Genomic DNA, 26,934 nt, shown 5'->3' on the forward strand with positions numbered 1-26,934 from the left:
TTTTAAGAAAACATCCTACGGTTGAAATTCAAGATGAACGTAGGAACATGGGTATGCACCAAAACAGTTCAGAACAACGTTTGGAACAGGAAGCTGGCCCTTCTAATCAAGCAGGATCCCAAAATCTGACTCAACAGTCTGTTGTTGCTTCTTCTGCTAGTCACTCAGCCGAGGGTAATCCGTTGCCACAACCACACATTATCCAGCAGTCTTTAGTTCGACAACCTACAATAGCTCAATTTACACAGAGAAAAAAAATTACACCATCTGAACAGGAAAGGTTGAATAGACTACTTATGAAATTGTTCATGTTAGATTTTCAACCATTCAGTATTGTGGAAGACGAGGGCTTTGTTGCATTTGTTCATGGTCTAAATCCCATTTACCAACTACCTAGTCGTAAGTACCTTTCAAACACTTTACTGCCATCAATGTACCAGCAAGTTTTAATGAAACAAAACAAAATGACTGAAGAAGCAAAAGTGTATGCCTTACCACAGACTGCTGGACATCAAAAGCAAATGAGTCATATATGGCCATAACAGCTCATTACATCGATCAAAACTATATTTTGAAGTCGCTTCTCCTGCAGTGTGAAGTCCTCCCTGGACATCATACCGCCATAAACTTAGCAGCTCAATTAAGAAAATGTGCATCGACTTGGAACATTACAGACAAAATTACCATAGTTGTGTCTGACAACGCGAGTAACATAGTCTCCGCTATCACGACTGAGCTGAATTGGCGCCATTTTGGGTGTTATGCACACAGTTTAAATTTAATTGTCAAGAGTGGATTAAGCGTTGAAAATTTGCAACAGACAATCACCAAAGTGAAGAACATTGTATCTTTTTACAAACGTAGCCCTTTGGCCACAGAAAAGTTTGTAAAATATCAGGTCCAACAATCGGAGGCAAAACAGCAAAAACTCACTCAGTCTGTGGAAACTCGATGGAACTCTGACTTTCATATGCTGCAAAGGTTTCTTGAACTTAGAGAGGCTGTAACTGCAACACTTCCACTCAGCAACTTCAAAGGTACATATCTTGAAGACAATGATTGGAAAATTATTCAAGATTTGCAGTGCGTGCTTAAACCCTTCGATGAAGTGTCTACGCGTATGAGTGGAGAAAAATATTTGACGGGTGGAGAAGTGATTCCAATCACACAGTGTCTTTGCAAACATTAGAAACTCTAGAGTTGAGAGAGTTGCATGATGTTGTGAAATTGGTTTTAAAAAAGCTAAAAAAGGAAACTTCGGAAAGGTTTCGCAATTTGGAATTTAGCAGAACACTTGCACTATCAACTTTTTTAGATCCGAGGTTTAAAATTTTCATGTTTCCACAACATCTGGCTGAAGAAACGAAAAAAGTTGTCATCGAATTGGTAGCTGCGTCAATTGCAAAACTAAACAATTAACTACTCCAACCCTAGCTACGACACAAAACTCGGGAAGTAATACTGAACCATCCATATGGAATTTATATAGGACAGCAATTGCGAAAATAGAGCCTAAAGGAACCCCGTTATCAAGAGCGATAGCGGAAGTTCAAAGGTACCTAGACGATGACATCCTTCTAATGGGATCGGAACACGACACTCCACTTCAGTGGTGGAAAACCACGAACATGTTTACCCAAATTTGACGAAATTAGTTTTTACTAAGTGCTGTGTGCTGGCAACATCAGTGCCTTGTGAAAGGGTATTTTCACGAGCTGGTACCATGGTATCCGAAAGACGCACTCGCCTAGGAGTTTCAAAAGTAAAACAGCTTATGTTTTTAAACGTCAATTGTAGCCAATGAATAGGCACAACAGGCAAGAAAATGTAAATATTTGTAGATATACACATAAAAAAAAAAAAAAACAAAAAGCAAAAAAAACAAATAGGTACCAAGAAGTAAGTACCTCAATTTAATCATTGTAAATATACCAATCTTTTAAATGCGCCAAAGAAAAGCAAAATGATATTATATTTTTATTAGGTACCAGTATTATTTTGCTAGTCTTTGCCAGTCCTAAGCCTGGACAAAGCATGAAGGTAAGATTGGAATATTACTTGTAGGAAAGGTGCGTTGGTATTTACGCAACCAAGTTTTTACGCCTACTACTAAATAACAAATGATAAAGTCACTAAGCCTTTACACCGTTCCGCGATCATTTCATTTCATCTACTCATTCATTAAATCATTACTCATAATTGAAGTGCCGTGGCCCGTGATGTGCTCAAACAAAAATCATTGATGATTTTGTCATTGTTCCTGTCATCGATATTTTTTTGTCATTGTCACGCAGTCATTGATACAGAAAAATCATCACTCAGCCCATCGCTATTACATATAGCTTTAGAAAAATTATAATCATCCTTATCTATACATAACGGTCTATTATAGTGATTAGCAAAAACACTTGAACCTGCGGACCAACCAGCAGCCTTAAATATGCAGTCCAAAGTTACGCCTTCTCTACGCGCCAAAGACGTGGACGCGTGACGCGTGGAGTGAGGGGTAAACTTTTTTACATCAATCCCACACTCGGCCATAACTTGCCTGATCCAGCGACTTATGGTTTGATTGCTGGCACAGTTATGTGGTTTTCTATAAGAAATAAGTAGTTTGTCAGAGTCTCCTTCTCTAAGTGCACTAGTGTAGTCTATATAATATCGCAGTGTCGATACGGGGCAAATTTCTGGATTTGCTTCTAAGGAAGGAAGCTTTATTATGACTTGGTCCTTACACGGCGTCGTTGTTTTTAATAAGTCGGTTATTGCTATTTTGACACCGTTGTCCGTGAACTCAATGTTACTCAATCGAATAACGGACAATGTCTGAATACGTTGAGCCGTTGTAAGGGCTAATAACATAACTAATTTCTTGGTTATTTTTTCTAAGTTAAGGCTGCTGTTTGGTGACCAATTCTGGATATAATTCAACACAACGGATGGATCCCATGTATCGTTATACTTAGGTCTAGAGGGTTTTAGTTTGAAAACTCCCTTAAAAAATCTCTTAATTTGTATATCAGATCCTACTATTGTATCTATAATAAGCGAGAGCGCTGAACGGCATGTATTTAGAGTAGCGTACGAAGCGCCTTGCGATAACATTTCTGTGAAAAATTTTAAGATTTTAGGTATTGACAACTCGTATACGTTTTCTCCGTTACAAAATGACCACCATTTTTTAAGCGCTGTTGTGTATTGTTTTATAGTGTTTTGTGATAAGGACGCTACCATAACTTCTATTGTTTCGTCAGGAGTTAGTTTTCTCGGAACGCTTCCCTGATAAGATGCAGGCTCCCAGGGAAAGACTGTTGTACAGGGGGTGTAGAGTTCTGAAAGGTGATAGTAACAAATCTTTTGATGGTTCAAATTTTAACACTTCTGAGGCTGCTAGATCAGCTATGAAGGGATACCAGGGTTGGGAGGTCCATAGAGGGAAAACTATGATACCTGTTGCCTTATCACAAATAATTTTTTGTACACATTTAGAAATTAAAGAGAATGGAGGAAAAGCATAAAATAGGTTAAATGTTGACCAGTCTACAGTAAAAGCATCAATATTCTCTGCATATGGATCTCTATGCCAAGATATGTATCTCTGGCATTTTGTATTTGCTCTGGTGGCAAACAAGTCTATATTGGGTTCTCCCAGCGACATAGTAATTTTTTGAAAAGAATTTTTGGCCAATTCCCATTCTGAGTCGATATTTTTTATTCTGGATTCTTGGTCAGCTTCTTTATTTTCTTTTGACTTTATATAAGAGGCAAATAACCATATTCTACGGACCTCACACCACTGCCATATGTCCCTAGCCAAAGAATTTAGTTTTGGAAATTGTATACCTCCCATTCTATTTATGTATGAAATTGCTGTGGTATTATCTATTCTCAGCAATATTTGACAAGATTGTAAATCTTTTGCAAAACATTGTAAGCCCAAAAAAGCAGCTAATAGTTCCAAAAAATTAATATGGTTTTCCTTATCACTCAGAGTCCAAAACCCATTGGCAACCTGACCATTACAGTATGCTCCCCAGCCTGTTCTTGATGCATCAGAATTTATTTCTAGGGAAAAATTGTACTGTCTTATTGGATTTTTTGATATATTAATTTGATTATGCCACCATTTCAAATCCTTTCTACAATTATCATTAATGTTCATAATTGCATCAAAATTATTGTTATTTGCATTTAAGGCCTGATATTTTTGCTGTTCAATTATTTTAGTGTATAAAAAACCATAAGACACAGCTGGGCAACATGCTACTAAGGTGCCAATCAGTTTGGCAAATTCTCTTATGGGACATTGCTCCATATTTATAAATTTCTTGATTAATAAGGAAATAGATTGTCTTTTCTTTGAAGTCACTGACAATGTCATATCCTTTGTGTTAACTATGAAACCTAAAAATTCTACAATCTTGGTTGGAACAATGACACTTTTTTCCTTATTTATGATAAAACCTAGACATTCTAATAAACTTATGGTCATCTGACAGTTCTCTAAGCACTCTTGGTAAGAATTACCAATACATATAATGTCATCAAGATAATTAACCGATTTATAGCCTTTACTTCGGAGAAAATTTATAACTGGCTTCAGTAACTTAGTGAATGTGAAAGGAGCAGTACTTAGACCGAATGGTAAACAGTTGAATTCATACATTCTATTTTGGAACCAAAACCGTAGATATTTTTTATCTGTACCCATTGGGACCAAGAAATATGATTCTTTTAGGTCAATGGTACACATAAAATTATTTTTTGAAATTAATTTACAAAGAGTTCTCATATCCTCAATTTTGAAATGTTCTGGTGCAATAAATCTATTTAAACATTTTAAATTTAAAATAAATCTAACTTCCCATTTGACTTTGGTACGGTGAAAATCTTTGAGAAGTATTGACCTTCCACAGCTTTTTACATTTTGAAAGTACACCAAGTTTTAAAAGTCTATTTATTTCTTTTAATATTATAGTATTTTCTGTAGCAGTAAAATTTGAATTTTGGGAGCAAAATCTTGGTGAGGGACCTCTAAAAACGGTATTTTATAGCCATTTAGCCATGACAAGACAACTTTATCCTGAGTTATTTTTAACCAACATGAGTAGAAAAGCTTAAGTCTACCAGCAAAAGTATTTACCTCTAAGACTGTCGGACAGGAGCCTTGACTGGAGGACGTGGTGGGGGTCTCGGCTTGTAGCTCTGTGTCTGCTGGTATCTGCCGCCCCTCCCTGTTTGAACTGTGTCATACTCGCTCGGGACGGCCCTTGTAGTTTCCCTGCTTTTTAGGGAAACTCTTTTGGGACTGAGTCGGCCTGTAGTTGGTTTTCCGATTGGAGTTTTGTTTTAAAATGGTCCCAGCAGATTTTTTAATGGCTGTGGCCGACTTCACGTTCTCATTGAATTTTTCTCCAAAGAGAAATTCATCGCGTTCTTGGTTCTCCACCGTCCTCCCGACATTTTGGTCCAAACTAGGAATCACCAGCTTCTTCCTAGTGATTGTATCCTGGTAATGCAGATCTGTCAATAGTCGTGTTACATCACTGATTGTTGAGATCAGACTTATCTTGTCGACATCCCCTTTAATTAATTTGTCTGTCGCACACAACAAAGCCGCTGTTGCAATGCCTATTTGTTGTTGGCGATCTTGAACCCGCTTGTCACGGGCCTTCATAGCGTCATTTAGTAGCCCTTCTAGCTCTTTATTAAGTTTTGGTGCATCTAAAAGCTTGAGGTTGGAAGGTACTAGGTACTTTTTCACAAGTTCATCCTTAGTTTCTTGTTTAAGGTCATTTATAATTATACCTTCAACCCTCTTTTTTAACTCCAAGTGAATATCAGGCCCATATTCTTTTTCACTGGATAAGGTCTGCCCTAAGGCTTTTATTATAGTGTCATCCAACACTTCTGTTGAAGGGTCTTTATCTTGTGTGTTGATCACACATTCAGCACCTAAAAATATACCAAACCCTGTTTGATTTTGTTAGTACTTAGCTACCAGCTGTACATAATCTAATCATAATGCCAACAGCTACCAGCTGTGTGAAATTGGTTGCTATGAGTATGTTTAATGCCACCCCGTGGCTGTTTAGTAAAGAGAACTTTACTGAAAACTACTTGACACATAGCCACCGGCTAATGAGTCAAGAAATAATAACTTTATAGTGCTGTCCACGGTAGGATATCCACGTGTTGATCTCACTCCACCGGAGTGCCCGTATAACATGTACCACATGTCATAGAAAGCAGGGGCGATCACTGGACATGCTATTTCTTGTAGAAAAAACGTACCTGTGGGGTCCGTGTCGAGTATTTCGACATCGGCGTCACTTTCTGCCTCGTCGCACGATGATACCGGTGATGGCGGCGAAGACTCGACTGGTGACGGTGATCGATTTTCGTTCGATCTGGCCTTATTTTTCTTCAATTTCCTTTTCAACCTCTTAATCTTCCTTTGGTACCTTTCTTCCTTACACTCACACTTTCTTTTCGGCATATTTGAACTTAAAAACTTCGAAAACAAAATAAAGTTTTTTATTTTAGCGAACACACGCGGCGCGAAAATAATGAATGACTTACAGATATAGTGTTGACAGCGGGCTGCCTTTTCGGTTTGGATACGAAGCTTTTCGCTTTCTCTAAATGTCGCGGCACACACAATGCGAGGATTGTGGAACTACACAGTGAATATAGAAGATATCTCGGACTAAGCTTGAGTATAATATCAACAATATTCGTACGAATCTTACCATATTTAAAATCCACCACAGTTTTTATTTTGCTCCGACACACAATTAAAAACTTATTCATCTATCTACATATTTTTCCTTCACCGCAAAATTATGTATGTACAAATAGAACTGTAATTAGATATACATATACATACATATGTACCGTACCGTATCCGTATGTTTACTTCGCCACGTCCGACAAGTAAATGTTTTGTTACGGCTTTATTCCAACTGTCTGTTATTATTCTATTAGCTGTTTCTTTTGTTGATGTAGATATTGTTTTTAACTGCGTAAATGTTGGTTACATGGGCATTTTAGTTTATCAGATGTGTGTGGTAGGCACTTTTCGGTCACTTTATAACCCTACATATGCCACGAAATCTCGAGTTTATGTATCATCACTTGAAGTTCAGCAAGAAGTGATAAGCTTTCACAGCATAGCACTGAAAATCTCGATAGTGTGATGCTTGCATGGTGTAGGTATCCATGTCATTTAATGGGAAAAGCCTCTGAACAATAATCACTCAAGATTATTATGAAAACAAAACAAGCTGTACCATGCAGTTTTCCGCGCGTCCATGCACACATCCAAACTATCACGGTCATAATATCAGAGTGATGTAATGTAAACAAATAACAACTTGCGAAAATTCACTCATGCATCGCAAGGTGATTCATATCACCTTCTTCAAAACAATTCTAAAACAATTGTTTATGTACCAGATACATAAACACTGAATGTCAAACAAGGGCATCCATCATCACTTGCTTAACACAATCATACAAATTAGCGAATATTAGCCGATAGTCACTAATATAACCTTCAAACATAGCACGGCCATTTGTAGCAATTCCCAAGAGGACCATTACTAGTTACTCCATGTTACGAAGAGACTGCATGCATCAGCTGCTTACAAGTCCCTAAGGAAACTCTGAACATGGTTGATTTGTAGGTTGGTTTTTTGGCAAAATATAGGAGTGATGTTTGTATTCCCGAAACAAGAATTGCCATACACATTTTGACATTTGTGTCATCCTATTTTTAAAGGACTAGACTGGAAAGTACGTAGTCGTGGCGAACTGCAAACATGTCATCGTCATTTCAGCCACGACACATCCACCGTGGAATATACCTCTGGGCCTCCTTCATTGACTGTCGAAGAACTAGTTGGAAGTGGCTTTCGTCCAGTAACATGGTCGTTGCCTTCGTCATATCGTCTGACCATCTCGATAGTGGATGGTGGGATGAACCTAGGTCTGAGTCTTTTATAGGCAAACGTTGTACTAGGACACTGAACAAACGTCTTACATAATTGTACTTCTGTTATGTGTAGTTTACTTTAGAAAATATTTGGAGAACATTGAAAGCTAGGCACCTTCAGCCTAACCCTTCATGTAGTTTTACCGTGACGAATATGTATGTCACTAACTACATACTACCGGTTCGGCACCTATCGTGTCAACTTCTAGCCGTAACAGTTACCAAATGTGGTGTTACGTTACTGAAACAATATGTGAAAATGTGTGGCAATGTGCGAATAATTGCAATAGCCACCGTGTTACTCAGTCGATACGGTGTTGAAAATATCTGGTTTGTGATATACCAATGTATTTATAAGTAACAGATTGTTATTATTATTGAGGGTTTTATAGACACGTGTAACGTTCTCTGACACGCTCCGGGTACAGACGACGCAAAAATAGGCGTATGATTGATATAATTTCGGGACATTAGATCGGGAACTTGACATTGATAAAAAGCCTGTTTTCCTATAGGTACTTTTGTAATTTATATGTCAATTTATTTTGCGACCTTTTTGTCAGCTACGTTCATGGTGTTATAATAGATGGTCATTTCTGAAGGGTTGTTTTTCATTGAGAAGAGTATCGTATATAAATGTTATACAAAAAGCAACTTGAGGAAAAAATTGTTTCATTTGGTAATTTGAAGCAATCCTTGAAGGATGTAACAGATTAGGATATGTAGATGCTAATGATATTACTTCACGAGCTATTTTTGCATATTTGCAAAATTGCTCATCAAGTTCATGTTCTGAAATCGATATCTTCGGGTCGATTTTCTAACACGAGACTGTGAAATAGTGCTAACGTAATTCAAAGCAGAATTTTTTTCATCCAGAAATAAAGTTGATAGGTACCTATTAAAGTGGATTGCATTGTATACTGTTAGTACATATGTAAAGCATTGTTGAAAGGTTTTTTTTACCTTCAGACAGACATGTGTTGCTGGGAAGTTTGTTGGGCCACTTCTCCCCAGTAAAAACACACATAGGAAGTGGTGAAGAATTGAGCCTTTTGGGGGCTGTCTTTTCAGAACTTGGACGTCCTAATAGTGCTGCCTTGCAGCCAAATATCAATAAATGATTTGAGTTTGAGTAGCTGAAAGTTCGTCCATTATACATTAAACTGGCGCAACCTCGTATCGAATCGTATGTGTTTTTTTATTACCGTGTCAGTTGGGCAAACTGTATATACACTCTTTTGCAAAAAAAGCGGGCACCTATGCGAAATCTTAGTTTTAAGGACTTTACGTGTATTTCAAAGGGTTTTAATGATTGTAGTATGTTTCTAGCATCAAAAGGGTTAGCCAAGCATGCGTGAGAGTGTATTCTAAATTTGAATTATGTACAATTGCTAAGAAATTGGTTAAACCTTGTTTTGGACTAATTGCTGGCAGAAAGTTCGTCGGTGTTTTGAAAAGTTTTTGAAGTGATTTTCAGGAAAATGATAATGCAGTTTTAATTAATGATTAATGTACTTTTTTATTAGATCAAAACATTTTTGAAAAACTATGCGTATTTGATAAAATTTTCACCTGCTCTAAATGGGCTATACTGATGATTGATGGCAATGTTAAGAGTTTCGGTATTTTAGTGTAAAGCGTTCTACTGTTTAGATATTGTACCCACGTGTTTTAAAATATCGCTTTTTCATAATTAAACACTATTTAGAGGAGTATCAGTACACTGGGCTGCGACAAAACCAATTTAAAGTAAGCAGTGCCGATCACAACTCCTCTCCTATCGGACTTTGACATTTAAAAAATACCAAATTTTGTGATAAATGTTAAAATTAACCATATGAAAAATGATGAGGAGGGTTTAAGCTATCTAAATAATCAAATTATTGCCGCGTTGAAGCTCTCGATAACTCCATAGGTATCGGGTTACTAAACGATGATTTAGCTGAAAGGGAGTCAAGAATTCAAAATTATTGGCCAAACGTATGTTTCTTAAGAAATGAGAAGATAGCTTATTATTGTTATGATTTAAGCAGGAAAGTGCTGTAGATGCCAGAAAATCTCGGTGCAGGCAAGTTTATTTAATAAAATGTCAGTGGGATGAAAACACGCTATTTGAACGCTCAGACTCGTAGATCTTCAGTGGTCTACGGAGTTTCCCAAGAGACGAGGTTGTTTAAAAATCAGTGATTACGAGACCTTAAGACCTCGTGCTCACAGTCTATGCGCTATTCTCTGTATTTTGTAGAATTTCAAGACTTTTAAAAATGTCAAAGTCTGATAGGAGACGAGTTGTGATCGGCACTGCTTACTTTAAATCGGTTTTGTCGCAGCCCAATGTACGGATACTCCTCTAAATAGTGTTTAATTATGAAAAAGCGATATTTTATAACACGTGGGTACAATATCTAAACAGTAGAACGCTTTACACTAAAATACCAAAACTCTTAACATTGCCATCAATCATCAGTATAGCCCATTTAGAGCAGGTGAAAATTTTATCAAATACGCATAGTTTTTCAAAAATGTTTTGATCTAACAAAAAGGTACATTAATCATTAATTAAAACTGCATTATCAGTTTTCTGAAAATCACTTCAAAAACTATTCAAAACACCGACGAACTTTCTGCCAGCAATTAGTCCAAAACAAGGTTTAAGCAATTTCTTAGCAATTGTACAAAATTCAAATTTAGAATACACTCTCACGCATGCTTGGCTAACCCTTTTGATGCTAGAAACATACTACAATCATTAAAACCCTTTGAAATACACGTAAAGTCCTTAAAACTCAGATTTCGCATAGGTGCCCGCTTTTTTTGCAAAAGAGTTTATTTCCGTTTTGCATAATATTATTTGCTGTATTCGTTACCGTTTGTAACAACTGTCATACTTTATTGCCATTTCGTTTCGGCATTTTATAATAACGGCGTCGCGTTTTAATCTGATTTTTGTAACCGTAAATTATGGGGAAAGTGATCGTTTAATTCTTTTCGGTTTGTTCAAGGTTAATTCATCACAATGGAAAATAACTTGGACATAATGCGTGTTATTTTGACCATAAAATGGAAGTTTTTGTGTGCAATTTACAATCATCATCATCATAAATCCATACGTTTATTTAATATTTTAACTTAGTTTTTTTTCGACCGATGGGATGATACGATTAAAATACGAACACTGTTTACAGGCTCAAACATTCACTAAACAAATTCTGACACCACTTAAGCATCAACTTGCTACGGAAATTAAATAGCCCGTGCCTTAAATCCGGGTTAATTACCACAACGAAGAGTAAAAGTAAATCACATATAAGCCTTATCACTTTCATCAAACACGCATGCGCACCATACATTTCTCCTCCTAATGCATTATTAATTGATGTCGCCCAACGACCGTTCCTAATATTTTTCTATCTATCCGTTCATTCGCTTCCTATTATAGATACAATGTTGACATAAGCTTCAATCCATTCATCGTTTCTTTGGTCGTCCCCCTTCATTCACGTTCATGCTTAAGAGCTACTTATTCTACAACAATATCACATGTTTACGGCCATTCATAATATTCTATACTATACTAGCTTCCACCCGTGGCTTCACCCGCGTCAAGTTCGGTTATATCGCGTTTCCAAGAGAACTCTTCAAAAGACCGGGATAAAACCTATCCTAAGTTCTTTCTCAAGGTCAACTCTATCTCTGTACAAAATGTTATTAAAATCAGTTCAGTGGTTTAGACGTGATGGCGTAACAGACAGACAGAGTTACTTTCGCATGTAAAATATTAGTGGGGATAACTGTTGATTTATTTCCTATACTACAATTTAACACCAAATTCCTATCTCTAGTAAGCTAAAGAACAGATAGATAGCTTATTGGCATCAGCCCTAAATATACGATAAATGAAAAGCGCCGGTGTGAATTGGGTCGTCTTTGTAATATCGTGTCGTTTTTATGAACGGTGACGTCATCCTATTGTGATTGTTTATGGGATGGGTGGAGGTACAAAAGAGGTAAATGTCATGGATTTGGAGGGAAGAGGAGCGGTTATGTATGTACATGGTCATTAACATTGGTGACTTAATTTACCAGGACAAAGGGCTTGAATGTATAAGTATATTGACCACAGAATTAAGTAAAAAGTTATAAAGCTTGATCTTTTTTATGTGTATTAGAACTATCTAATTGTAGTCTAGATTTTTTAAATCTTGTCCTACAACACAGACTACTATAATAAGGTCCTTTTGTTATTCAGCCGTTCGTTTGAAAGGCTATTTCAACAGCAGTATTAAGTATACGTATGACGGCCGCTCCCGAAATTCTATCCATCTTTTGTTTTTGTGAATATGAAAATTCTTCCATAGGGCTAATAAGAATCTGCTTACCGTTAATTACAAATGAGAGTTGTTCCACCTGAAACAATACAAAAATGGATTTATTATTTTGTTTGTAAGGCTTTGATGGCCAAATCAATTTAGATGAACTCTGTAAATGATTACGAGATTTCTTTATCTGCGTGAGTGAAAAAGTTCCTTAAGGAATAACTTATACAAACATAGAACGTATTTTTATAGTGCAATAAATTGCTGTGCGATTTTACATTAAGGGTAGGTATGAGATAAGCCGGGATCCTGTTCAAATTGAATTTGTGGGCAGCAATGTCGATCCCAAGGGGACTGAGAAATTAATTTATAATTGAAGGTCGGGCGCACTCCGTCTTTTTAAACAATTTGTTGTGATTAAAATATTTGAAGTTTGATAGACTAGGGAAACTCAATTTTCAGGCCACGTGTAAAATATCACTAGCTTATATATTTTACAGTAATTTATCTTATTTTTTATTTTTAGATCTAATCAGAATAATCGGTTCGAGGGACAAAACACCAACGCACAATTTTAAATCGTGCCCCGATATTACGCAACCTTTTTTTACTGTATTAATATTTTGTAGCGAGAGAAAAATGCCAAGAAGAGGAAGATCACGCTTTCCAGTACAAAATCACGATTTCACGACATTCTGAACGTCTAACAATGCAATAGCGGGCACCATAATTCTTTGTGAAGTTTAAGTATATTAGAAAAAAAAATATTGTCAAATAACTTTGCTGTTACAAAATAAGCTGCATGCGCAATACTGTTTTGTTCACAATTGTTTAACTATCGTGAAGGCACTAGTAGCCAAGGCAGAAGACACAAAGCTATTTGTCGGTAACTGGTAGTTCCTGACACATTGATAAACTAGCTTACCCCAGCAGTTCCACTCGCGTCCCGTGGGACATATTATATACTTGCTTCACAGTATCATAACATACTTACGATACGTTATCAATGCAGATTTTGGCCAGAGATAAAGCACTCATGTCGAATCCAATATCAAATGACCCAAGAGAGGTAAACCCTTTTGTAGACAAACGGCAAACGAAACCAAACATAGGGTAAATAGAAGACAGCTAAGTGTAGGATCAAACGGATATAACACTTTTAGTCATTCAATACGTGACCAGCCCACATTACCTCTATGGATAAAGAGAATTCATTAAAAGGGTGGATCTACATACACTGGACGGGGAAGCCAATGTCAAGGCAACGTACAGCTTTGAATATCGCATTCCATGTTATAGAGGAGACGCGTAAACCGATTATCTAGAATACGATTAAGGGGTTAGAATGTTTATTTTGATGTGCAATGAAGTAAAAGTATCTAAAGTTGCAGCTAACTTAAAGAGCAAGAATTTTGAACGTGCGTATGTACCCCGAGCAATACCATGCCGTCCATTTAAAAACACCAGAAGAGCAGACTTTTCTAACAAATCCAAAGACAGCAATAATGTGATGTTCCACCAAGAAGTTCTAGTTCATAACTAGGTAAATAACGAATGTAAAGGACTACATAATTCAAATAGAAAATAATAACAATGTAGGTTTCTATTGTTATGATCTCCATTATTTATTACATCGATGCTGCAATAACTAGCCATGATCTAATGAGAATACAGTTGTTATATCAACATGTTTTCTAACAACATTATTTACAAACATCCTATTGTTGTTCTAAGACCAACCAACAAATCTATCGACTCGATAAGAATATAAAATCGATTCTTCCATAATCAGTGACGCGATTATCAATTCGCAAATAGGAGTATGTAAGCGAATTGTAACTGCTATTCAGAAACGATCCCATTGTGTATATAATTCCTTACATTATGATATTTGCAATTCAGTTGACTCCAATGATGTAATTATAGTATACGAGGACAGAGGGGAAACCCTGAGTTTCCTTAAAGTCCCCGGAAACCCTACAGCCGGCGCGACGAGCCCCACAAAAAGTCCAACTGCGCAAAGCGGGTCTGAAAGAGCCCAGCAAAAGATAGCTGCTGAAAAAGCCGCAAAGGAGCAAAGGAATACCACCAGCAAAGAGGAGCACGCTCGTGCGCGGAATCGCCTTAAAGCTATCGGTTCTTTCCTGAGCGCCATGCTCCCATCGGTCAGTCGCAAATCACCAACATCGAAACAGGAATCAGCAGTGGAGCGGTTTTTCCGAAAAAAGCCCAAAGAGCCCGAGTCACCAAAGCCTAAGCCTACAAGAGCAGACAAGGGGCAGGTCAGCCCACCGACCCTCGCGATGAGTTTGGGCACCACGGACCATGTCAAAAGCGCTTTCCTGGAGTACGTTGCAGTCGTAAGGGCCACAAAGGAGGTAAACCTTAGAACTTGCAACAAGATCATGCTGACCTTCCGTCGAGAAAATGAGGGTCTGCTCCGGGTATTGCTCAAGGAAGCAGAGGCGGCGGTGTACGACAACGCCAACTCCCAAGTCATTGCGGGGGAAATGACGGGGTCGTACATGGCTGCCTACAGCGCAAAGAACGGTTTCGTGGCCCTGGACGAAGAAGCAACGGAGCGAACTGGCAAAATAAAATTCCAGACGCCACACGATGACCCGATAGTGGTTACCGCCAAATGTACCAAAATCATGCTGGAGGATAGTATCCTTGAAATGGCACAGACCGTTTCTGGGACCTCAGACACCTCAGCATCGACGGAACCTTGGGCGGTACCCAATATCAGATGGGTAAATGGGGTGCCGGGGTGCGGCAAAACTACCTGGGTGGTGAAACACTTCGACGAGAGGAGGGACGTCGTAGCCACCACGACAACTGAAGCGGCCAAAGATCTAAGAGGAAAGCTTGCGCACCAATTGGGCGATAGGGCGAAGACAAAGGTGCGCACTATGGCCTCAATTTTAGCCAACGGGTTCAAGCCAAATGAGAAATGTCACCGCTTGACGGTAGACGAAGCTCTCATGAACCACTTCGGGGCCATAGTCATGGCAGCAAAGTTGTCTGGTGCAAGCGAGGTGGTCCTCATCGGAGACGTGAATCAGCTACCATATTTGGACAGGGATAACCTTTTTCCATTAAAGTATACCCGTCCATATCTGGTGGCTGGCATCACACAGGAGCTGCTCTGCACCCACCGTAACCCGATGGATGTGGCCTTCGCACTCAGCGAGATATACTCAGGTATATACTCCTCTAAAACGTCGCTGTCTCATGTTCATTCCCTGAGCTTGAAGGGTTTTACGGGAGCGCAAATACCGACCACCGCCCAGAACACCCTATTCTTGGTTCATACGCAAGAAGAGAAATCTTCTCTTATTAGCCAGGGATACGGGTCCGGTGAAGGGTCGCGTACCTTAACCATTCACGAGGCTCAGGGACTGACATACGACAGCGTCGTCATCATAAACACTAAGTCCAGGAAGCTCCAAATTCATGACAGCGTCTCCCACGCGGTAGTGGCAGTGTCGAGACATACGGCTAGCTGCGTCTATTACACAGATGACGCCGACGATGCCACTGGCCGTTTCATAAAGCGAGCGATGGACGCGCCAATAAAAACGGTCGTCGAATACAACCTCAAGACGGCCATGCAACATCGAGACTCCACTGTCATGTTAGCCCTACTAGCACTCGCAAAGTCCCTAGTCGCTAGCGGGAAATGAGACCAATCCCCAATCCGTTCCTGTCCCAAAATCGTGTTTAACTAAGTTGCCAAAGTCCATGAATATAGTGTTAAGTATTGTGTAAGTAATAAAAAAATTCTGTATACATATATATATATATAAATATCAAAATAAAAACGTAAATACGCGGTGGACTCACATAGTCTTAAGACTAGACATAAGTTGTGAGGCCAAGACGGCAAAAAATTATAATTAAATAAAAAAAAAAAATGTAAATAAAAGCGCGGACCCTCAAGTCTGCGGTAAGGCTTTATTAATAAAAAAAAATGATGTAATTAATCATTATAGTGTCACAATTGGCTTATTACGAAGCTATGGAGGCTCAGTATTGTTAACAGCGCTTTCGTACTAGCAGATTCTCCGCGCGGCAACGTTCAGCTCGTAAGGGCGTTCGCACGTATACAAGCGACAACAAGCAATGGACAAATGACAAACGCACGCAATATGTGTGTTGCGCGTATAAAGCCGTGCTTATACCAGAGCCGCGCGGAAAATCCGCTAGTATAAAAGCGGTATAAACTGTAGCTACAATTTGCAAGACCTGACAGTAAAATGCGGTAATTGTGATGTCAGTCGAATTTAATTGCGTTATCGAAAACGAATTTGTGTGCAGTCGACCGTAGATAATTACCCACAGACAAGTAAGCGGAACATGGTTATAGTTTTTCTATTTCGTTCTAGTGCCATCTATGAACCAATTTTGGAATTAATTAAAACTAATTAGGCTTATAAACTGTATTGTTTTGTAAAAGGAGCTTAGCAGTAAATCAATATTTCGTATTGTACTTTGTCAGTCTGATTTGATTGCTAATATGTTGCAAAGGCCAACGAGTTTTGAGCACTAGAAAACTGTATTTTTAACGGCATTTATAAAGCATATTTTTTATTTATCCAAGAAATTCAGAATATTAAAGAGCTTCTTAAACAGAAAAGTCAACGTTTACTTTAATTTCAAGATGACATGAGAACCTACTTATGATACGGAAAAAGTAGTTACAAAATTGCATTATCAGCTACCAGTTAATTAATAAGGTATTCTAGACTTTGACTACATGCTGACGTGTTACCATAGACAAATGATTACCCAGCATTTTAAAAACCTCGTAATATAGCGCACGCTAGAAGAGGCCTGAAACTAAATTAGTAGCCTAACTTTTGAAGGTCAAGTTTACAAAAGACAGGCCCCAAAACGCCCACCCTTCACCGCTTCCTATGTTGTTGCTTTTGCTGGGAAGAAGAAATATGTAGTTACAAATAACAAAACATCACCCGCCTACATATTATCAGGACTGTTTAATAATGATTAAGTTCAAGGGAAAATAAAGTAGATCATTAATTTTGATCTTCCATTTCATGATGACTGAACTAAGTGATATTTATTGAGCACAATCTGTTTCTTGGAATTGGTTTTTATTTATTAGATTTTAATTAAATGAAAGAACAGCTTTTTTCTGTTCATTAACTGTATTTTATTAAATCTATTGGTGCGTGACTGTTAAGTTGAATTCTTTTTTTTTATTGTTAACTGATTTGTTGCCAATGTTCTTAACAGGACGAACCTTTCGAAGGGGTAGGTACTTGGCAATTATAACATTCACAGAATGAAATTAGCCTTTATTAAAAACTAGCTTTTGCCCGCAATTTCGTTCGCGTGGAATAGTGACTACCAGCAGATTTTTGATTTGACCAATAGATGGCGCTATATGTCCGGAATAATTTTTTTTAAAATAATAATAAAAACTATCCTATGTCCTTTCTCAAGTTTCAAACTATGTCTGTACCAAATTTCACACAAATCGGTTCAGTAGTTTAGGCGTGAAGAAAAGACAGACAGACAGAGTTACTTTCGCATTTATAATATTAGTTTGGATTTAAGCTAAAATATATTATCTAAGTTTTTTTAAAATAATACAATTATTAGATTTATTAAACTGTACAGTATACTCAATCATTGTCTACAAAAACCTTTTCCCATTGGAACAGATATCCCGTCTGTGCCACTTGTTCATGTTTAATGACGTCATTATTCTCACTGTTTATGACGACATAAATGACTGGTTTTATTTACTGATTGTCGATAGCTAAGTATTGGTTAGAAGCTTTGTCACTGCCATTTTGTATTCCCGATTGGATAAAAAACAAACAACAATTTTGTTCCTTCTTTGTTAAAGCCTTCAAATAAAATCAATCCACCTTCTCAATGTCTCTTCAGTCAACATTTATAAGCCTACATGTATAAGTTCTCGGATTTTACATCGTACAGTTGACGAATTATTTCTAAACTACACAAAAATAACACTTAAGAGCGTGTACGCTCGGCGCGCGATGTCAACTTTAGGTAATTCAACGCAAAAAACCGCGCAGACTAGCGTCGCGGCTGTGTGCGTGCCTATCATACTTCACGTATAGTCACACAAACCATTTCGATCCTTTCGAGTGAAATTGGTAGAACAAAAAATATATTATTTAGTAAATAAAGCATGAAAATAAGTCGTTAATACTTACACTCTTTTGCAAAAAAATCGGGCACCTATGAAAACCTTGGTTTTGAGGACTTTCTGTATATTACATACAATTTTCAACAGTACTAAATAGTCGACTGATGATTAATGACAATGTTAAGAGTTTCTGTATTTTAACCGATTTCAAAAAAAGAAAGGAGGAGGTTTCAATTAGATTGTTTTGTGATTGTTCTCAATTTGATTGTTCTCGATTTCTCAAAGACGCCTGGACCGATTTGAAAAATTGATTGTTTATATGAATGGTCCAGTCCATCCAGACCGAAAAATTGTGGTCAAATAACAACAATTGCCGGTAAGCCAAATATTGGTGAAGAGCTTGGGTTTACCATTGCAAATAAAGTTTTAAGTTATCTATCCTATATGCTTCAAAAGTTATTCGAGATCAAAAGTCAAAATTTGGGTACATCCAAAATGAAAAAAAAAAAAAAATTATAGCTCCATTGGTAACAGACATATGCAATAAGTGATTTCTAGCCTAAGGAGTCCGCCATATTGGATTTAGACTCGCGACACATTTTTTTTCGAGTTATTCATAGCAAGCCCTTTCATTTGATACCCATATCGTAGGAATGCATTAAAAACATTTTTTTCTCCATCTTGGGTATACCGCCATGTTGGATATAGAATCATACATTGTCATTAAAACTGAACATTCAAACAAAATTTCAACTCAATCGATAAAAAAAATATGCTTCAAAATTGAGCTTTAAATAAAATAGTAATGTATCAAGATTTGTTGGTCGCGCTTGAAATGTACTCTATTCTCGGTATCCACGGCAGAGGTTATTCACCCTACGCGATGTGACGGAGCGACACGTCCTCTCTCTGTGAAGCCTTGCGGCGGTCTGGTTTGAGTTGACTCGCGTGCAGCGTTTTATAGTAGTTTTAAATAATTTATAAAAAATAAAACGAGAGATTAAATTATAATATAAAGTTTATGTTTTAAAGAAAGAGTTATATTACTATAGTAAATAATTTTTATATTAAATTAAGTAAGATAGATAGGTAAAAAAGCATTTGAAATTCACAATTTTTCACATTGTTAAAATATTTTTTTCTGAAAGATAGAGACCTAAATCAAAAAATGTTTTCAACTAACTATAGGCATGGGGATTTCGTCTATGAGTAAAAAAATAAATATGATTAGATTTGCCACTGTTTTCACATGAATTTAAGCTTCGAAATAGACGCTGAACGGGAATTTTATAAAACATCTGTTACGTTATAGGGGTTTTAAGTATTTAAACTACACAAATTGAAATTTATGTTCAATTAACTATATAGACAGTGAAATTACCTTGCGTTATTAAAAAATAACATAGTTATAGGATAAGTAGTTACTGAGAAACAGTGGTTTGAAAAGTACCATTTTAGGCCAAATGGCGCGCGGTTGACGTACACGCTCTTAATATAATAAATAACACTATTTTAAACAAGAAATTATTTTCAGTTTATAAGCTAACTCAAGTATATTGACCAGACAGTTGAACAGTTCAACGACTCGAATATTGTTATATCTTTCAATCCACTATTATCTCCAATAAAAAGTTTCTATCGCATTTCAACCAACATCCTATCTATATTCGGCAATAAAGACTTCTTTTGCCACAATTTAGACACAGCCATGATTCTCAGAACATTTTTTGTCGATTTCCCATCGTTGTTGTTTTAGCAAAAAGCCTGTAGTTTTGGATCCATGACCAATGGGAGATAATTAGTAATCAAGGGGCAAGATTCTTCCGATCACGGCTCGTTGATTAGCTAGTCAAGGCCGTGCGTTGAAAGCTAGCTAACTTGGCATTTGTATACAAATAAGTGTTTATTTATAAATAAAAGTGGGAAATGATCTTCCGATTTAAGGAGTTATGCCCGATTCGTCATTTTAGTGATTTGGCATCCATAAAAAACGTGTCCCAGTTGGTCATTCAATAAAATATTTTCTTTTGCTTAGTCCCAATTGGTCATCCGTACTTTATTTTGTAAAAAGTACTGTCAACAAGATAAGCTTTACAATATTGTAATATGTTTTTTTTTATTTATTTTGGTTATGTTTTTTCCGAATATGGCAAGACGCTAAAAAATAAAATAAAATAAAATCGCGATTTCAACGGCGTCACACACCGCACGGCCAAAACCAAAATACCAGGATCGCATAAATCAGATGAGTAATATACCAATCAACGAGTGTCCATGGAACTGCCCACCGTGTACTAGGACCGCATAACTTACAGGAGTATAGCAGTCAAGAGTGTCAGTTACACCATCATTCATCATTTTTATGTATACAATCTCTTTGCTAGTTATGGGCCCCTGGTACTTTTGTTACCGGCACAAAAAGTATCGAGTCACATTTTCGGGTTTATAAAATGCCCAAGTTGTCTTCACCTGTGTTTTAATGTAAATTTTATTATATTTATATGAGAGCTATAACCTTTACCTACATCGAAGTTTTTCATTTAAAATTTCTTCTAACCCTTTTATTTCTGACGGTACTCTGATACGTGAAATTTTATGCGGGGGACGAATCGGAACTCAAAATTTAAATATTAAATTATTTATTTTGCTCGAATGACCAATTGGGACTTGGTGTATGGAAAAAATAGTTGGTGACCAATCGGTACTAATGACAAATTGGGAATAACTCGATTTAAGCTATGAAGGATAAAGATAGAGAGAAGGTTAAGAGTTTTCAAAGGACAATCTAGAGAAGAACCGCAGTCAATAATAGCACAAAACTGTGATTGTATTAAGAAATGAGCTTGATAGAACCATGATACTTACCAGAGTATCTTTTAGTAAAGTTCATAATTTAATCAACTTTCTGTTTTTTATGCTACTGTTTAGAAATGGTCATGTGCCTGACCTTTCTTCAGTTTCCAATCAAACCAGGTGTAGGTGAGTACCAGTGTTTTACATGAAGCAATTGCCTATCTGAACTACTGAATCCATTTGCCGGACAACGCGATGCCTCTAAGTATTATTGTAGCAAAACATGCTTTAACTAAGGAATACCATGTAGATTTATAAATTGATTTACTCGTTTAAATTCCTAACTTACATGCCAATTCAGTTAGGTAATATTGAACACAACACATGTTGTGTTTAATTAATACTGTAACATCGAACCCGGTACTAACAGATACAACATGTTCCTCATTCAATTTGGCACGAAATGCATTCAATAATAATTTACATGTTATTGAATTGATAGCTTCTGCAGTGTGTCCATCAGTTGAAGTGTTTGATTTGTACTGTGGATGCACTTGTTGTTATCAACAACATAGACATCAAACGAAAATATACTATCGCTGATCGAGTGATTTTTACAGGTCCATAAATTTTATTTTTTAGATTTGATAAAGTTTTGAAAAAATATTTATCAGGTTTCAGCTTCGAAACAAGTGAAACACAATATACAAAATTTTACAGCACAATTATTTGACTATGGAAACACGTTTGTAAGGACATTCGATATATATTTTGACTCACGTTCGATACCTCAACCATTGATCAATCATGTCTTCGCCTTCAAACCATAAGAAAATTAATTGCCAAAATTTAAGATAATAGAAGCTGGTCTTCTTAACCTTCATCAGAATCTATCTGAGTAAAAGTTTAATTAAGTAACTTGGCTTAGACAAATGATGTTGCCGAAATACTCAGCGCAGAACTTTTACAATAAAACTTAGATATGCTTTGGTGGAGTTCGAAAAGATTTCTTTGGTAACTTGAGCAACCCAAAATACAGGCTCAATTCATAGAAGCCACATAAAATTAATTAATAATAGGAAACAGACCCTTTCAACTTACAGGAAGGTTTTTGCTGTTTATAGACTTTAGGCTCTCATTGTTTCACACATTCACAATAGCGATGATGATCTCTAGATAGAAGAATCTTCAATTTTCCATCAGCAAGGAAGGTAAACCCCATCACCTCTTGTGCAACTCACAATAGTAAACAATCCTTAGTATCTTTTATCTCGCGTTTACAAAGAACGTCACGGCATTGTGTTGAAATCGCTGATTAAGGCGTTCCACCAATCTCAAATTGGTTCCAGATTAAGCGTTTTACTGAGCTACATGTAAAAAAATGGCTGTTTCTGCTACTTGATTTCTCCCAACACTAGTAGGAGTACTTTGATTATCTTTACATAAAATTCATCCAGGATAACCAAGCAAAGGCAAGCAGCCTTTGGTATTCGATAGTCAGTGGCTTTGTAACGGATAAGGTGGTTTCAAACATCGCATCTGTATAAAATTGGATTAATAACCTTGAATTATACAAATGATATAATTTATCGCCCACTCGTGGCATACGAAAATTAGAAAAAAGTGGAAGCAAGTCTAATTATTTTAGCTGTTCAAAAGCAACAAAATAATTTGCTGTAACCGTAATAAAATTCTAGGGCCATAATGTTTCCGACTGGGGCTATAACTCTGCTCACTTCTGATCTGGAAATATTTGCTCTCAAGATTTATAGTTCAAGTGCTTCTTGAATACGCAATGAGGAAACAGTACTAGAGTTAGATTTAATTCGATATTTTTAATAAAGTATTCTGTAATAAAGAAAACCTGTTACAGTAGGTAGGTACTTATCATCATCTTAAATACTGTAACATCTATGCTAGGTACCAGTTCGTTCCTACAAACTTTTTCCTATTTAACCTTATTCATTTACTGCCCCATAATCTGTTTCGTAACAGTTTTGACATGATCCAATATTTTACTACCGCAATACTTCATACTGCTAAGCTGGTCTAGTCTTACTCAATCATCGTTTCCTAAGACCTGAATGGTTTATGCCCTATTTCTATCCTATTTTCAATAATAATAATAACCGTTGCTCAATCTATAAATATTGCTGAAATCTCTTTAGCTCAGGCCTCAGTACTAACGATTGTTGATGCTATTGTACTAGTTACGGCTATTGTATCTGCGCAATAACAATCATTGAAAAGATGATGCCCCTTCGAAAATTTCGTAAGAGCACAGAAGGGTAAACTTATTTTGAAAACTGGTACATCAGATCAAGATCTCAGACTAAAACGGATACTGACATTGAATGGAACAGATTGGATTTTGGGCAAGTTTTATGAACGAACGTAAAATTGACTAACTGTAAATAAAACCCAGTCGCTATTCAATTAGATACGTACTAAAGTTCCAGTCGATACCATAATTTCGATTTTAAATCCATTGCAATAAAAATTGAAACGACAGCGCTGCATAAAAAATGCATTTTTATTGCGGGAAGAAAATAAAGTTTGCGATAGATCTAGTATTGTTGAAGCTTGTAACAATACTAATGAACATAACGGAAATATGTAGGTAGACTTTCAAGTAACTTTATACATTTATTATGTTTGAGAACGTACATTGTCAATTTTACCAGGAGCACAAGTTACGTAATGATCAGGAACATCAAAGTGAGAAAAATATCCGGCAGTCGAAGTGTCATTTTCAATTCGAATATGTCACAAAATGAATTCGAGCGAAAACCACTGACGTAGATTAATTAAACCAAGTCATACCCTAGCAAATGTGGAACACATTGATTTTAAAATATTAATTCGATATTCGATTGGGGATAAGGTATGATTGAAAACCCGTCTGTGGAACGTGAAATTGTTAATTGGAAATTATCGATAAAATAATAATACTTTTTCAGACATTTTGCGCATAAGATTCTTATGTCCAAGGAAAGAAGAAGAAAGAAAGAAAGAAAAACCATTTATTTTACACACAAATGACGCAGAAAACGAAACACACACAAATACAAACAAATAAATCTAGGGACAAAACTAACAGTAAAACAAAAATAAAAGCGCTGCAGCTGCTTTATTTAATTGTTTTACTTAAACAAGGTTAACCTTATTTCATGTAACACCTTTACTAACATAAATAATCATAGAATTTGCAATATAAGTTGATATCTTAAGCTAAGCATTTCTCAATAAATATTCGAACACAACTTCTTTATATATTTTTCATACCAGCAGAAAAGGCTGGAGAAACTGAATGACACGAGCAGAAACTAGGACATTATGTGAAATTACGCCACGAGCAGGTACCAGGCTCACAGAACGGCAAGGAGGCAGACTATTCAAATATTGATACTCCGTGTTCCCAGAGCAAATTTGTCAACGGTAATTGATTCTGGGGAGTCTACAATTATGTACCCCAAGGGCTTGTATTAAGGGGAATACTGAATTACAACAATGAGGAACTAAAATATTCGAAAACGTATTAACGGGTAAAATTATGCCCCAGGGGAATAAGGATCGTTCCAAAAATTTACGATTTGTTGTCGAGAAGGATACTGGTATGTTTAAGTACGATAAATCAAGATTTTTGGGTACGCCCCTGTCATCGTCGTGAATTTGGGTACAATAAACACATAACTTTAAGGGATCACCCTTGCGGCAGTTTGTTGCCGAATTTTGTATGCGTGATATAGGCTGAACATTATGCAATAAGAAAGGAATGTGCTGATAAGCAGCTTAGAATTCCGCCTGGATGAAATTCGATAGGTTTAGAAAGGGCGCCATGCATTGATTCTCGGTACTTAATCTCACATGTGATCAGCATTCCTTGTAGTCTGTAGTCTTGATTGCTTAGTTAGACCTACAGACATTCAAATCAGCTTGGATACGTAGGTACTCTCAAATACTCTCAAGATATAACTAGAACTTGTAGGTAGGTTTTGGGACATTGACTATTAACCCTTGAAACACGAGAAGCAAGCTATGGACGAGGTCGAACGGAAGCCTGCATCCGGACCGGTACGACCCGGCTAGCCCGGCCGGTAATGGGCTACTTCGCTTTCCGCCTATTTCTATGGCCTGAGAGCATTGTGGTTGTGTTTATCTACTTTATCTATTTACCCAACATAATACACCAACTAATTTGGGATTTGCTGCTATCCAACCTTTTGCGACGAATTTTTCCCCAAATTATTTCCAGGAAGCTGGGGTAAGGCTGAATTGGTGTTTTTATGGCTCATTTTACTGCCGTTTTCGACAGCTCGCGAAGTCTTCCGAGCTTATTATTTTTATAGTCTGATTATTCCCTTTTCGCGTTTTCTTGCCTGTATTTATTATGGAAGGGAGGAGTATAGTCAGCTCTTTATGACGTCACAAGATGGCGGGCTCCGCTGTAACTGAAACGATGCGTGTAATCGAAGCTATGGCAAATGGGTATGCGATTGACATTTCGATAGCATCCGGGAGTCACACTGACGTTTTTCAAGTTCAATGACATGGAACAAAGTGGAAACGTTTAAACAAATTAAACGGTTGTTGCATTTAACTGGGTGGAGTTCAGAACGCTCTGGGATTGAATTTGCTTTTAGGAAATGTACACATGGATATGGTTGACAGGATTCAATGGGATAAGTACATTTAAATGGTCCTGATTTTAACGATCAGTTAGCGATAGTCTATCAAGCTAACAAAATTTACAGGATTTAAAAAAATCTTAATTCAGACCTAACTTACCTCATCAAACAAAAAGTATCACATTCAAATTAGGCGGTAGACACCATAAAAAGTTTCCAACAGTCGGCTGTAGTTAATTACAACGCAGTTACAAGGTGGTTATGAATAAATTAACCATAATTGGCTTGTTAGCGGCACGAGAGGAAACCAAATATAATCATCCACCACGCAGAATGAGATGCGAGCGCCAAAACACAATCAAGGAAAACTTTATTACATTCTATTTTGCAGAAATATTTTGGGTCACACAAAAATGTAATTTGAATTTAAATAAGACTACTCTCTATACTTGTAAAGTTACCACAGCACAGAGGAAGGGCAAAGCATCTGAACTAGATACTGGAAACAGGAGATGGGGAATTCTGAAGCTGAAAAGCAAGACTAGCAAGTCCTTGAAACAACAATGATTCCATAATTTCATTCACACCTTTAATACTTTTAACTGCAGAAACAGGTGTATCAGTATAAAAGCAGAATGACGCAGATGCTAACAACATTACGCGAAAATCTCGTTAAAGAAAGGACTTGGGGTTGCGTGGGCGAAAAATACATATTTAAAAGGCTACTGTGGCTGCAGCCAGAAATAGAACCTCCAATTATAGAATTTTCAACAATGATCATGTAACAAGTTACCAAATCTGTGGGTGTTACTCGTTTTCTAGTATTTTCCTTTTTTGAGAACAAGGTTTTATTTTAAGAGAGCAAAATCTGGGCAGATACGTAATTTTTGTGCCAATATTTGATAATGTAACATTAATTTTTTGGATACGTCCCACTTATAATGAAGGTACACAAATAGTACTACTAAGAAACAAATCAGAATCCATTGTCCTTTAGGGAAAATTACCTCTATCATATAAACATCGAAACTCGATCACATTAATAGTAATCTA

At 36.8% G+C, this 26,934-nt stretch overlaps 1 protein-coding gene across 2 annotated transcripts in view; it reads right to left on the reverse strand.

The window, feature by feature from the left end:
• LOC110372935 (uncharacterized) overlaps window positions 1-26,934 on the reverse strand; it is a 113,430-nt gene that overhangs the window by 74,471 nt on the left and 12,025 nt on the right. Inside the window, exon 2 of one of the 2 annotated variants that reach the window (XM_064043686.1) lies at window positions 12,379-12,406. The exons of the other annotated variant lie outside the window; for it this stretch is intronic. The gene's annotated coding sequence lies outside the window, so the exon portion shown is untranslated. The remainder of the gene's footprint in view (window positions 1-12,378; window positions 12,407-26,934) is intronic. 2 annotated transcript variants of the gene reach the window in all.

Source organism: Helicoverpa armigera, chromosome 3 (assembly GCF_030705265.1).
Source record: "Helicoverpa armigera isolate CAAS_96S chromosome 3, ASM3070526v1, whole genome shotgun sequence".
Classification (NCBI taxonomy): Eukaryota; Metazoa; Arthropoda; class Insecta; order Lepidoptera; family Noctuidae; genus Helicoverpa; species Helicoverpa armigera.